Source organism: Magallana gigas, chromosome 10 (genome assembly GCF_963853765.1).
Source record: "Magallana gigas chromosome 10, xbMagGiga1.1, whole genome shotgun sequence".
Taxonomy (NCBI): Eukaryota; Metazoa; Mollusca; class Bivalvia; order Ostreida; family Ostreidae; genus Magallana; species Magallana gigas.
In genome coordinates, this window is record NC_088862.1 from 13,067,917 (window position 1) to 13,083,101 (window position 15,185).

General features: G+C 33.7%; 1 long non-coding RNA gene across 1 annotated transcript in view; it reads left to right on the top strand.

The window, feature by feature from the left end:
* Positions 1 to 5,479: 5,479 nt before the first annotated feature.
* LOC117683972 (uncharacterized) overlaps positions 5,480 to 15,185 on the top strand; it is a 29,768-nt gene continuing 20,062 nt past the window's right edge. The window contains exon 1 of the long non-coding RNA XR_010710261.1: positions 5,480 to 5,662. This is a non-coding gene — a long non-coding RNA (uncharacterized lncRNA). The remainder of the gene's footprint in view (positions 5,663 to 15,185) is intronic.

Genomic DNA, 15,185 nt, shown 5'->3' on the forward strand with positions numbered 1-15,185 from the left:
TCATATCTTTTGCATAACTCCAGTGCTGAGTTCTACATAAATGAACCATTCTAATTCAGCCATTCCATTGTAAAAACAAAACTGTTAAATGATATAAACAATGGAAGGGTGAACTATTCTGCTCTACGGTGTCACATCAGGAACTCCACATATTTCGCATCATTGTAAACTACACCCATCTTAAAACAACGTCGCATCCTCTTAAATACTTTTACTCCCACCCAGAACACAAAGTTAATAGTTTTAATCTTTATTCTTAATTTTCCTGCCATAGGTTTTATACACCTACTTTTTAATCGAGTCAATTCACCCAAAATGTAAAAGTGAAACTGATGAACTTATTTTTTATAATTACATAGTCTTTTGTTTTGATTCATATTTACATTATCAGTTTCGAAAAAGATGTGGTCAGTAAAATCATTAAACGATAAACTGTTTTTATATGATATTTCTTTTTTGGTTTATTTCTTATTTGAGGTTAATTTTTTTCACCTGCCATATCAATTTCGTTTTTTTATTGTTTTGTGTTTGTTAAAAAAATATACCCTTTTTTGTCTGTGCAATATTACCGATAATTTGCCTACTCATGTATTATAAACTCTAACAGTATGTATTATCATTTATTTACTTTGAAAAACTATAATTGAAAAGGTGTTGATTCAAGATTGTTTGCATTTGTTGCTTCGTTATATGTACAAAACATTTATGTTAAAAAATGCACAGACCTTGTTTACTTGACCAAAAAACATGTTAGTCCTGCGTCTCGATCAAAACATTGACATTCATCATCTGACATTCATATTTTGATTGGACATTGAGGTCAAGGTCTAGTAAATGAAAAGTACCTTCAGGTTTATGAAATTCAAGATATAAATTGTTTTAATGATGCTTCGTAACAATACCTTTGTTACAAAGGGTGTACCAGGGCTTAAAGTTTTGGTAGACACTATGAAAAATCATGTTTTAACAGCCATTTTCTATGAAATATGAAGGAAAAAAGTAACAAATCTCGGAGTTTTGTCCATTTTTGACTAATGAGATATATCTAGAATGCCTACAGTCTCTCAAAAAACGGCATTAAACAAGCTCTTGATCTCCTCTTTAAAATGATGTCAAATTGAATATATGTACCGGGATTACTTTTCCTGTGAATAATATAGAATATCAAAATATTGTTTATTTTCTACATAATTCCTTTAAAGCCGTAAAATACGGGAAAAATTCATCAAATTAATTATGACGTCACAATGGTTCTAGCACCAAAAAGACAGTCTGGAATCATTTAGGCTACTAGATCCAGACCTTAAGATACCTAATAAGGCATTTTAACATTGTATTTGGAAAAAAATGTGAAGTTTTTTTTAAATTATTTTATGTTTGCTATATATGTTCTCTTTATTTTTTATTTTATTAAACGTTATCTTAACAAATTTGCGAACATTTTTTCTCTATTTTATTTGTTTTAATTTCTACTTCGTGAATTAACGCGAAAAAGAGATGCATTCCCTTAAATAAAAAATACGTGGAACGGACATAGTAACTTTCTGTTTAAAGGTTGCTGCGAATTTATAGTTTGTTACCATAAACTTCGATGCCGTTTTCATTTCGACCTCAAACAATAAAGGCTCTTTTTATCATGACTAAAGTTATTATTCTAATAATTTATTAAAATTGCATGCATTTGGTAATTATGCTCTACAAAAAAAAATGAATCATCTGAAACAGAACTAATAAAGACTAAAAAAAACTTCCTCTTTATTAAAAAAATGATAACACGGTTGAGTGTTCTTTTTTTCTTTAATGTTTATTTCAAAGAGCTAATCGTGGCTGTTTAAAGACCCTCCACAACACATTTTCACTGCTTGTTCGTCCAAATAAAAAAAAGTTAATGCGTTAATTATCGATTTCATTATATAAAGATAATTCATAGATAATTTAAGTGTGTATTTCATTCATCGAAAAATATATCGTCTGCATTCGATTCCGATCGATAGTCTGCGATCGATGTCCTTGCAAACAAACATGCCGGTGTATTACTTACAAAACATTTGGTATTACGCGGAACAGTCGTCTCAACCAATCAGATTCATCTCGTTTGAAAATATGATCAACTTCCTCTCTCTATAGATAAACTGATCAGCTGATAGTCGGAGCTGTTACTAGAATAGAAATAAAGTTCTTGTTATTGTGAATGTTGCAGAATAACCTCCTTGGCCACGAAATGTTGTTTAGAAATATAAAAACCGAGGCGAATATCGTGAATGTTGCAGAAAAACCTCCTTGGTCTCGAAATGTTGTTTATAAATATAAAGGCCTCGGCTTTTATATTTCTAAACAACATATTACGACCTCGAAGGCTATTCTGCAACTTTCACGAAAACTCGTACTTTATTTCTTAAATAGTCTCCTTTCTGAACTGTCAATTATTCGACTGTGGTCACTGAGGACAAAACGAACGCCAGGGGGTTTCTGAGGATCAACAGTGCATTGTTTTGACTCTACTGATCCTTCCATTGTAATTTGCTGATATTGATATTAAATCGTCCCATTTACTGAAAATATAGTAAAGCTATTGAAAGACGACTTTTTTTTTCTCTAAATACACCTGTTCTAATGATCTCGATAATAGATGTCTAGTTATTGTTTGAATTGTTCTGGAATTAAGGTTTAAGGCTCACATTTCCAAATTCCCTTTTAGTAGCTGACCTAGATTATCCCAATGTCACAATTTCTGGGGAAAAAAAAGAAAATATAGACACAAACAAAAACTAACTAAGTCATATTTCTATAAATGTTACTATAACTTAAATTTGAAACATTTACTTGATTAATTAAAAAGGAAACATGAAGTTACGTTTACCGTTAGAAAATGAAAAGTAGAAAGAAATCAAAATACAGCTTTTCATCGAAAGAGCCATCTCTACACCAGGAAGTTTTAAGACTGAGCATATTTGTTTATGATACTTGTGTAAATAAACAAGACAAGAGTTCCACCTGAGTGTGTTTGTCCAATCGCGAAAAAAAAAATTCCTTTTTAGTGTTGCCAAATGAAAATTCGTATATGTAAAGTATCTATTTAATCGTTGTTTTACTATGTTCCCCTTTAAATGATATATGAGAACTTCCTTTTCCCACACAGTATGTCAGATGTGCAAAATCTAGTAAAAGTTTTGTAAACTATGAGTGGTGTGTGTTGCCATTGGTGAAATATTATATGCTCATGTAAAACTTAATACATTGTTCATAAAGAATGCAGTGCTAACATATAACATACTCTTCTAAAGTACAAAAAAACATATTTCTAAAGTACAAAAAAACATATTCATCATGCATGAAATCACACAAAATTATTTCAAAAACTGCACATTAATTACACCATAATTAAAATCAGTTTAAATGCATGTAGATATACAATATACATGTAGGTTTAAGGGAGTTTAATTAAATTAGTTATGTTTTTATCATTAGTTTCTATCCTTTGTTTAATTGGTTAAAAAAGTTTCCACTTACCTTCCTTATATAATATTCTTTTTTATAAAAAGGTCAAAAGAAGAGAATATTAAACATTTACTGCATGATTGTGATATTCCACCAGAAAAATCATATTTATGTAATTTTCCATGTGGAAAAAATCTTCATTTTCCCCTCACAATCATGCAATAAATTGTTTATCATAACGAACGACAGAGAATGATGTATAAATAGTGCGTGTTTGGAAGGGTACATGTAACTGTTGAAATTAACCCCCAGAGAAAACCATTGTCAACCGACGCGAAAAGGAGGTTGACAATGGTTTGCTAGTGTTGTCAATTTCAACAGTTACCCTCTCGAACAGGCACTATTTATTTTATTATACCTAGTGTCTAAATTTTAAAGAAAATTTTACTTTTTAATATCGAAATGAAGGGAATTCTAGGGCGAACCGTACACGCATAATTTACGCGCATGTAACAATTTGTTGTGTTACCCGTTGCCAAGTGTGTTGCTAACACTGAGGGTAATAGAACGGATTACCAACTGCGTCTACAACAATCAGATTTCAGTATTTAACATGAAAGTATAATAATATAGAATACATAGGGTTTTAATAGTTCTTCAATTCTAATAAAGCAATAACGTAGTTAATGTTTACAGGTTTCTTTCTATCGCAGTTTTCTGATATTAAAAAAGGATTTCAATGATTTGTATATAATTGGTTATTGAATTACATCGTATGCTTATCCTCGGGATTCTTCATACGGAATTTGGAATGAAAATTGGAAGGGCGAGATATGATGAAAAATATGACGATGACAGGGAAACATGAAGTTTAATTGCCCTGGCTCGTGATTTTCTAGAGCCAATCAGATATCGCGTTATATAGAATGATCCTATTGAGGTATAATAATATATTTCATGCCCGTATTTTGCCTTAATTTTTCAAAGAAGCCGGTGAAAAAAATTGCTATAATTCATGCACCTTCATGGCAGAAAGCTACAAGCGTTATGTTGTAGTTGCTTGATACTTGTGTCATTTAGGAATCAATCAAATCAATATACATCAGTAAGAATGACATGAAAATGAAGCTTATCATTTCCACATCCTGTTTTTTTCTCACATTGAGGGTGTTGAACACTAAACGACTCACCAGACTGACCGCTAGTGCCGACACTGACCCTCCTCCAGGGGTCCCTGACATCCATGGACATCAGTTGTCCTCCATCAGGGCCGTCAAATATCATATTTCTGTGTACAGAACAAAAAGTCAGATATTATGTGCCTGTAAACAAAAAGTCAGATGTCATGTTCCTGTGACCAAAAAGTCAGATGTAATGTTCCTGTAAACAAAAAGTCAGATGTCAAGTACCTGTAAACAAAAAGTAAGGTGTTATGTACCTGTAAACAAACAGTTAGATATATGTACCTGTAAACAAAAAGGCAGATGTCATGTACCTGTAAACAAACAGTCAGATATCATGTTCCTGTAAACAGACAGTCAGATGTCATGAACCTGTAAACAAAAAGTCCGATGTCATGTACCTGTAAACAAAAAGTCAGATGTCATGTACATGTGAACAAAAAGTCAAATGTCATGTACCTATGAACAAAAAGTCAGATGTCATGTATCCAAGAGAGTAACACAGCCTGCAACCTGAAAGTCAGATAGTATATGCCTGAAACTCGGCAAAAGTAGTTATCATATCATAAAGTCTGATAACAGGTATCAGTTTAACATACAGTCAAAAGTAATGACTTGTTACTAGAAAGATAGCTTGTATCCAAGAGTCAGATACATTTTACATGAACCCATAAATAACGATTACATTATCTTTGAAATAAAAGAATCAAAGCAATTGTCATCAAAACCACAAACTCTACAAACAGTTACTCTATTCATTATAATCGGTTTTTAAAAAGCCGCATAAAAACCCAAACTAAATTGATTGGACATATACATTAATGAGGAAATGAAATAATATTTATAAACTTGCTCACACTGTGCGTTGGTAGATTAAAATATTACCACTAGGATTACAAGTGCTTGTAAATAGAATGGAAATCAGCTTCTGATGTTATTTTTTTTTTGCCATTGTTGTTGTATTTCGGATGTTGGAATGGCTCAGATTCTCCATTATGCTGTATTGATCTTTATGTTTCAGTTTTGTTACATATATTCACGAGGTATGTAAGAATGATTCCTTCATGAAAGCTGTTTTTATTCTCGTTTTAACTATGTTTTTGGTCAGTTTGAAAAAAAAATCGCAGACCCTTTTCAATGTTTTGAACTTATAAATCAACATTTTTGAAAATATTATAAACGTGTAGACATTTTTCGTTTTTATAAAGCGACATTACAAATCCAAATTGAATCTTAATATGTCATAGAAATAAATTAAGATCACAGATCGATATTTTGATTTGGATAATGACCATTTACATTCACTTACCGATATCTAAATATGTTAATTCAAAATGTTATTTAAAATGCCCCTTGGAAATAATTTAGCATTTTGTCTTTTAATTTATACATTATTGGTATTTCTTATGTAATTTAAACAAACGTTTCTGAATCTAATGCGATTCATTCTGTAGTTAGATAAGCATACTTAAATCACAATTCAGTAAAAGATCACTTGTTTAAATGCATGTAACGATTTAAGATACTTAACACTTATACAATTTATTTGGTTTTTTTTAAAACAAGATTAAATTCATGATACTTTATTTTTCCCTTTCCTGCATTAGATTATTAATGATTTATTTACTTCTTTAGGACATTTTGATTTTTTTCTGGATCAAAGCAGCTACTCGATTGGTGAAATCAACATCAAAATACGATGTTACAGATTACTGAAGAGTAGGCAATACATGAGAATTCAAATTCGCAATCAAATTACCAATGACTTTGAAACATTCGTGAGACTTAACACATCCGGTGTATATTTGGAGAGCAAGGGTACTTCTATTCATGGATTGTCCGTTGACGGCCAATGTCATATCACTGATGGATGCTATATTGAAGCTTTCATGAGGATGCATATAGACCAGTGCATAGATCATCCCGCATTTAGATGTCAGGCTTCGTTAGGCAATATATTGTCGTCTAAATCTGCGAAGAGTGTACGGTTGACAAAAGGTAAAAGTATTTAAACGTCATTTAAAAGGCTAACCAAATCTGCATAAAATACTGGCTAACTATAATTATGATTATTATGGCGATTTCTTATGAAGAGAGAATTAACGTGTGTTTATTTTGAAGAATTATGAATTTCGATGCAAAATACATGTATATCGACTATGTGGTCAGGATTTATCTTTTTTTCAAACACTAATGATTATTTTATGCAATATACAAATAATCAAATTTAATTGACGGAATAAAGGAAAAACACATTCAACGGTGTTACATACAAGTTATCACAAGAGGAATAAATTTGGTACTTATTGCCAAAAATATTCACAGGAAGTAAAGGTAATTCTTGGTACAAGCTATCAAACTTCTCAACTTCCTCTTCCTTTTTCCCGCCAAACAACAGTATTTGTTAAAAACTACCTCTGAAAAAATCTGTAAGCATCATGCCACCCGTCCGCTTGAGACAGTCCAAACTGTCAAATAAACAGGTCCAGAGGCAGAGGACTTCACCGGCCAGGGGACGAGGGAGGAGAAGGACTCAAACATTCGAACCTGATGAAGCAACAACGTCCTCAGACACTGTCAAAGTGTCTGCTTCCATTATGTCCACACAAATAAAAGAGGGACTGCAACCACCACAGCAAGCCGGTGAGTCTTTTAACATCCCCTCAGTTGTGGAGGAATCCGATTTTAATCTACTTGCTATAAGTGATTACCAACCTGTTCAAACTATAACTACTTTTGACCCACTTGGCGGCCACATCCCCCTAAAGTTAAGCAAACAATTTTGGAGGGGAAATTCATAGATTTGGCACTCCTCCTCAAGTCCGCAATAGAACTCGCTAATGAAATTGAATCAAAGGGGGAAGGTAAAATTTGCCTGGTAAAGCAAAATACCAACTCGCTCCTCTCTATTGAAAAATGAACAACTGCTATTATAATTTTTTCCAGCGTTATGCTGGAGAAATATCGTACAAGAGCACAGGAACTGTTGAAATATATGCGGGATATCCGCATTGCGGCATCTAAATCCTCTGGTTGGTATAAGTACGATGAACAATTTAGACTGAGGAAAGCGTCACACCCACACCTCATGGGGTCAAATCAACACCGAATTGTGGCTGCTGTTTGTCAGTAACGACAAGTCCCCTTTAAATTCTTACCAGCCTCAAAATCCTTACACCTCTCCCATCAAATATCAACATCAGCCAAATACACTGAGCAATAACTACTACTGCAACTCGTACAACAGCGGTGAACAATGTCGTTTTTACCCAAATTGCAGGTTTAAACACAGCTGCAAGTATTGAGACGGAACCCACGCAGCAATCAACTGCGATTAATTTACACATCACTGTCACACGACTCCAAACTAGCCTACAGTACAGCTTACAAAAAAATCACCTTTTCCTTGATCTCTATAACCTCCCAGACATCTTGCCCATACCTACTGACTCAAATTCATTGCATACCTGCCCATTCAAAAATACTTGGCTAAGACAGTGGAACCCTATTTATGTACCTTTTCATTCAATCATAAACTAGGCACAACACGACACTACTAAGTCTTTTCTAGTATCCAAAGCAATCAAAGGTCTTAAACCCGACACCCGAGGTCCATCACTCGCCCTCTCCTGAGACAATTTTATCTCTCCCAGCAGTCTGTTATTCAAAAAACCAGGCCACGCTATCAATTGTATAAGATTTGGGAGGGGCTGTTATTTCACACCAAACATTAGCAAAGTTTACGCAATTATTTAGACACGACGGCACACACCTTTAACGAAAGGGAATGAATTGTACATCAAAAACTTGGGAGGGGGCTAGTTCACATGTTTATCCATCACGGCCAGGGAATTCTTCTAAGACAATTTTGATTTAACAACGCATCTCATTTGGGGGGGGGGATGTAATTGTTCCTTTTCTGGTTTGTGTGGGTAATGGAGAACATTATATCAATGTTCGTGGCGGGTCCTGGGGGACCTAATGGGAGGTCTTTTCGGGACATGTCTGGCCTGTGTGTTTTCCCCCATCTGTCAATAAGACGGAGGGCCGGTGTGTATGTGTTGGGAAATTGGCATCCAATGTGCTAATGATTGGGGTTCACAAGTAGTACGCCATACTTGGGACCCCCTCCACCTTCTAACAAAGGGGGGGGGGGCTCACCGGGTGTACACAAGGTTAGCAAGTACGAGTATATACCAGGGAGCAATCACCGGAAAACCGGGTAAACAGTCATGTCTCGAGTCATCCCCGTCCACATGTCATTTATCAAGCATGGGACATCTCTGGCACTTGTGATCAACACAAGGCCCCCGTCTTGCCCGTTGTTCACCTTTTGCGTGTTGGTATTTCGGTGGACCCCCAGACCTTCCATAGCAGAGCAAGGACAGTGTGGCCTTTCTCCAACACCCATGTACTTTGTGGTTAACATGTTTTTGATTTTGTCATATAGACATTGACATTTATCTGTATATTATTCTGTGCTGGAAGAAAATAAATTGTGAACTGTTGCCTAGCTTGTTCTGTATTCAATAAAAGCAAACTAGCAAAGCTGTGGGAGCATGTTCTGATGAACACTGGCAGAACTCCATAAATAGCACGATTGCAGATAGTCACGCAAAATATCAGGGGTATCGTGTATCATGACTGTTCAATTAATGATTATTTTATGCAATATACAAATAATCAAACTTAATTGACGGAATATAGGAAAAACACATTTAACGGTGTTACATAGAATTGTACAAGTTATCACAAGGGGAATAAACTAAGTACTAATTGCCAAAAATATTCACAGGAAGTAAAGGTAATTCTTGGTACAAGCTATCAAATTCCTAAACTTCCTCTTCCTTTTTCCCGCCAAACAACAGCCTTTGTTGAAAACTACCTCTGAAAAACCCGCCCACCCAGCCCTTACTTTGAATTTAATGTTAATTATTTTAATTTTTTCTACCAAAATTTGCCTAAAACTTTTCACTTAAGCTAAGTAATCTGCGCCCAGTCTTTCATGTTTTTCAGATTCATCAGAACCTTACTGGAAGATGTCCGGACAACATGCCTCTCCCTCATCCGTCAAGAGACTTGACACCAGCAGTGCTAGCATATTCTATATCAATGTCTAGCCTGATATTTCAGAGCAAGCGGCCATGCAAACCAGCTGTGATAGTATATTCATCAACAAAATAATCATAAGTCAATACTAATTTTAAATATTAGGAAACCTGTCACACTGCCTTCTGTGGCGGGTCCTGGGGGACCTAATGGGAGGTCTTTTCGGGACATGTCTGGCCTGTGTGTTTTCCCCCATCTGTCAATTAGGCGGAGGGCCGGTGTGTATGTGTTGGGAAATTGGCATCCCATGTGCTAATGATTGGGGTTCACAAGTAGTACGCCATACTTGGGACCCCCTCCACCTTCTAACAAAGGGGGGAGGCTCACCGGGTGTACTCAAGGTTAGCAAGTACGAGTATATACCAGGGAGCAATCACCGGAAAACCGGGTAAACAGTCATGTCTCGAGTCATCCCCGTCCACATGTCATTTATCAAGCATGGGACATCTCTGGCACTTGTGATCAACACAAGGTCTCCGTCTTGTCCGTTGTTCAACTTTTGCGTGTTGGTATTTCGGTGGACCCCCAGACCTTCCATAGCAAAGCAAGGACAGTGTGGCCTTTCTCCAACACCCATGTACTTTGTGGTTAACATGTTTTTGCTTTTGTCATATAGACTTTGACATTTATCTGTATATTATTTTGTGCTGGAAGAAAATAAATTGTGAACTGTTGCCTAGCTTGTTCTGTATTCAATAAAAGCAAACTAGCAAAGCTGTGGGGGCATGTTCTGATGAACACTGGCAGAACTCCATAAATAGCACGATTGCAGATAGTCACGCAAAATATCAGGGGTATCGTGTATCATGACTGTTCAATTAATTCGGTAATGTTTTCCTTATATATGTCAAACAAAGATCAGGTCGGATACAGACACACTATATATTCGCAAATTCAGACCATTATATAGATACGAGGGTTAAAGACGGATATTTGCTATCAAACTTTAAGGCGCAGGATGCTCATTATAGCCGACTTTGCTCTGAGTAAAATCATTAACTCCCTCACAGATACATGTATAGTGATCGTTTATTTTGTTCCTGACATTTAAAACGTCCTTGCAACGAAATAATTTGCCCCACTGTGTTTTGATTTCATTAAAAGAGATCAAGAGGTAAGAAATCAAGCAAGTTAAATTTGAATTTAATTACGTTTGCGTGTAGTATTGCAGATTCAATTAAGTCATTTTATTTCTTGACTTCATATAAATGCTATTTCATTATACCTTCTGCATTTTAACTGTAGTGTAGTGTCATTGTTTCTGATGTAAAACGGAAGGGGTTTGCTTTTGCATTCGTTTTATAAATGATTTGAATTTTGACGAGTGAAAATTTTTATAAGAAAAGGAAAAGTACTCAAACGGAACCGATTTTATTCACAGATATTTAAAGTGTATATATATCTGCCAACAATTTTTTGGTTTAAATACAAATCACATATTTTTTTTCCAAAAAATGTCGTAACGATTATCAACTCGTTATATAATGCATAATTATGTGATCAAAGTAAGACTAGGGGTGTAATCAGAAACGTGACAAAATGTAGTCGACAGTCAAGCATTGACATACCGTATCATTAAAATCTTTACCCTATAATCACAAAAGTTTTAATATCATAAAATCAGGCATTAAACTACAATATTTGCATCTTTTGCTGTATATAATTTCCACTCTAAAAGAATATATAATAAAACATCACCACTGATTATCTACTATATATCATGTGCGTAAATTCAGAGCTAAAAAGAAATACTTAAAAGAGATTTTTTAAAATATTAGAACGGATTTGGACGGTACCGTAGATGTTTAAAGATTTCCAAAAAACAAAAAAAAAACAAACAAACAAACAAAAACATAATAAATGAAAAATATAGATCATATCTGGTTATCGAAATTTCAGCTACGTTCCATTATGTTGAGTTTTACATATCAGTTCTTAAAAACAATACACTTTGTTTAAACAGGGAGATCGCCAAAAACGATGCACATTCCTTCCATCATAGCCCGTACAAAGATTAAAACGGAAGACTTGAGCAGATTTAGGCATGTCTTGCAGTTACAATGCACAGGAGAAGTTGAAAGTATCAACGGTAGACCAAGCCAGGTAATCTAAATAATAGTAGTTTTATAAGCATAATTTTTTTTTTTGGAAGGGTGCTAGATGTTTTAGAAATACCAGTCGGTGATTTGCATTAAATCTAAAATTGGTGAACGTGAATATTGAATAGTTTTGACTGATAAAATATACATGTGAATAATGATAATAAAAATTGAACCTGCACCGAGTTGTGAGGACACTTGCTTATCTGTTTTTCAATAATTACATGCATAAATTTTATTGTTATAACCAGGAAGTTGACACAATTGAATTTTCATGCAACTTTTTTTATCAGAATATCCGATGGTGCAAAAAAGTATCTGGGGATTTCATAGTTATGGCCTTACAGGATCCTCCTTTTACAGCTACTTTATCAAAAAGCAAAGATGGTTGCATCATAATGCAAAGATCCATGGCATATTATTCAGTCTTGGGCAGTAGCAATGACCAAATTATGTGCGAATCTGGGTATCTAGAATCTAACACTATATGTGGAAAGGGAAGCGCATACTCAACTTTACAAATTCAAACCAGCGATTTGGAACAACGTAAGGGCTGAAATTGTTTTTAAGACCTAATGGTAAAGACATAAATTATATATGTCATAATACTAAAATGTCAACATGTACGGCAAATTTAAGACATTACATATAGGATATTCAGTAACTGGGTTCAAGGAAAAAATCTGAATGTTTGATGAGGTAAATGAAAATTGGCTTTTTACTTATTAATGCATGTATGAGGTTATCAAGGGAAAACACAAGCATATGCACATATTCAAACAAACAATGGCTTTGTTTAAGGAAGTAATTAATATCTCATAATATATCGTAATTGTAAGCCAGTAAAATGATAATTGAAACATAACCGTCGTCTTCCGAAAATTATCATTTCGCCAATTGAGATTGTTTTTTCGTAAAAGAGTTTTCTGAAAACGTGTTAACTTCGTCAATACTTGAAATGAATATGATCGGAACAGGTAGCGCAGATTATATCTTGAATGTAGATACATGTATTTGTAAAGTACTATATATAACGGTTGATGTATTTGACATGAATACTTTCTATATACTATATAGTAGTTAAGCTATATATTTTTTTAAATCTGCAAAGTTTCACCAGCAAATAACTTGTCCCCCAACTTACCAACAATTCTACATATAAAAATAAAAGTGCTGGCTAAGTGGTAATCGGGTGCAGGTAGAGAAAAATACATTTCTATTACAGGTAAGTTATAGTTTGTTTCGTAATGGTCAATAGGTAAAAACACTTATTTTGTTTACTAAAGTCAAATATGTATGATTTTGAAAAAAATTAATGTAATGTTTATATTTAAGAGTATAATATTTTGAGAAATATTATATCAATAATAATCAAAGTTTCCTTGCAATTGAGTAGCCTTTCTTTAGTAAATGTTTTTTAGGTTGCAAAAGTAAGCATTAGTGTGTAAATGTATATCAAAACAGCTTAGCAATGAAATACATGAAGGTCTTCAGATTTCTCGCTGGATGATGCCATCCTTATTCCTTAATTGCATAAATCCCATCAACCACTCGCCTTGCACAAAACTGCTGTTGAAAATCATTATACAGTGGGGTTTTTTCAACAAAAAGGTAAGAACATTGCAATTTTCGTTAAACATATTTTCGTCTTTTCAAACTCCTTAACTGCAGCTTTATTGGTTTTAACTTTCTTCTTTGAATTATCCATGAATTAATCACATCTATCTTTAAAAATTTAAGATATTTTGGGTCATGAACTATCATTAGGTAACCATCAAACTTTAATAGCTAACTGTAGGCTTTCCTATATCTAGATACAGAATTCTTCGCCTCAAGGAGATAAAATGTATAATCTAAAATAGCCATGAATATCCAGCTCTTTTTGTCTATTCTCAATGACTAATCAAGGACGTGGGAAAATCATCTGATATATCACTCCAAATATCCTTTATACTTTTCAGATGGTTTGCTTCTTAGGTAATAACATTTCAAAATGCATAGAAATAAATAATTTCTAAAAACTTATGATAAACTTAAAAGAGATGCTAATTTCCTTTTTTGTTATTTTCAGAAGTAATTGTCGATCACTGAAGTTATACAAAAACTGAAGAATACATTATAAGTGGTGAACATGATTTTTGTCAACAAAAGGTCCTGCTTTCACCATTTTATTCTGGACTAAGGTTTTATATTTTCAAAAAGGTTTTCATCAATTGTCGTTGACACTTTGATCAATGCTCATTATAAGTCAAAACGTACAGGGATTATAAAAAAATAGATTTTTTAATTATAATGTCTATATATTTCATTATTTAATGAGCGCATGGTTAGGTGGTTGTTCATGTAACACAAAGAAAAGAAATGAAAATAAAAATGATTTTACTATTGATTTTTTTAATCTGACAAGGCATTTTCTTCTCAAACAGATGAAAATAAAAGCAGTGGTAGAGACCATTTCACAGCAAATTATTCAAAACCAGCAAAAATAAATCTCAACATTTAAGTAAGCAAAAGAACATAAATCAAATATAACGTTAGTAAGATTTATCTCCTTTAAATTTTATCAAAAGCAATTATCTTGAAGCAACAGGTTTACTAGTAGATGTTGCTGAAAAAAAGTTATTCTTATACAAATGCATTTTGATAAAAGCAATTCTTAATCTTAAGCGGTTCTGTCAAATTGTGCAGACTTTGGACATGATTGAAAAATTATAAAATATAAAATAATAATTATGAAACGCATCTTAAGCAATATGAATGATAAGATTAATTCAATGAAAATCAAAACTTGCTTTCTGAAGTCTGTTTTTTTCATTTCTTTTTTATACAGTTAAAGCAAACTTGAGGTACCTTAATGGGAACTTTCTTCAGTTTAAAAACTTCAGGCAGAAAAAAAATTATGTTTCAAACAACCAGGTTTGATTTAACATACTACATTTTGAATGTTTAACTCCTGACAGTTTCTAATTAAAACTTTAAAAGATAAACCTCACATCTAATCAAAACATCACAAAAAGCAACGCTTTTCATCAGCAGGCAAACAGGGGAATGGACGGTTTTATTACAGATTCTTTGTTCTTGAACACATTTAACTATTCCTGGCGGTCTTGAAGGACTATAAGTATTGCGGCACACTCTTCCTGCGCATATTTCACAGCAGCAGAAATTTCCTCTTAGACCTGAAAGGTAAAATTTTCTATAAAGGATAACACTTATTTTAAAGTTCTAAAAAGAAAAGTACTGGTTACTAGAGCATTTAAAACTTTCTAAAAGATACAAAAGAACAATTTGTTTTTATTAAGATAGCTGATTGAATAACATGAAGTAATCAATTCGGTTTGGGGGGGGGGGGGGGGGG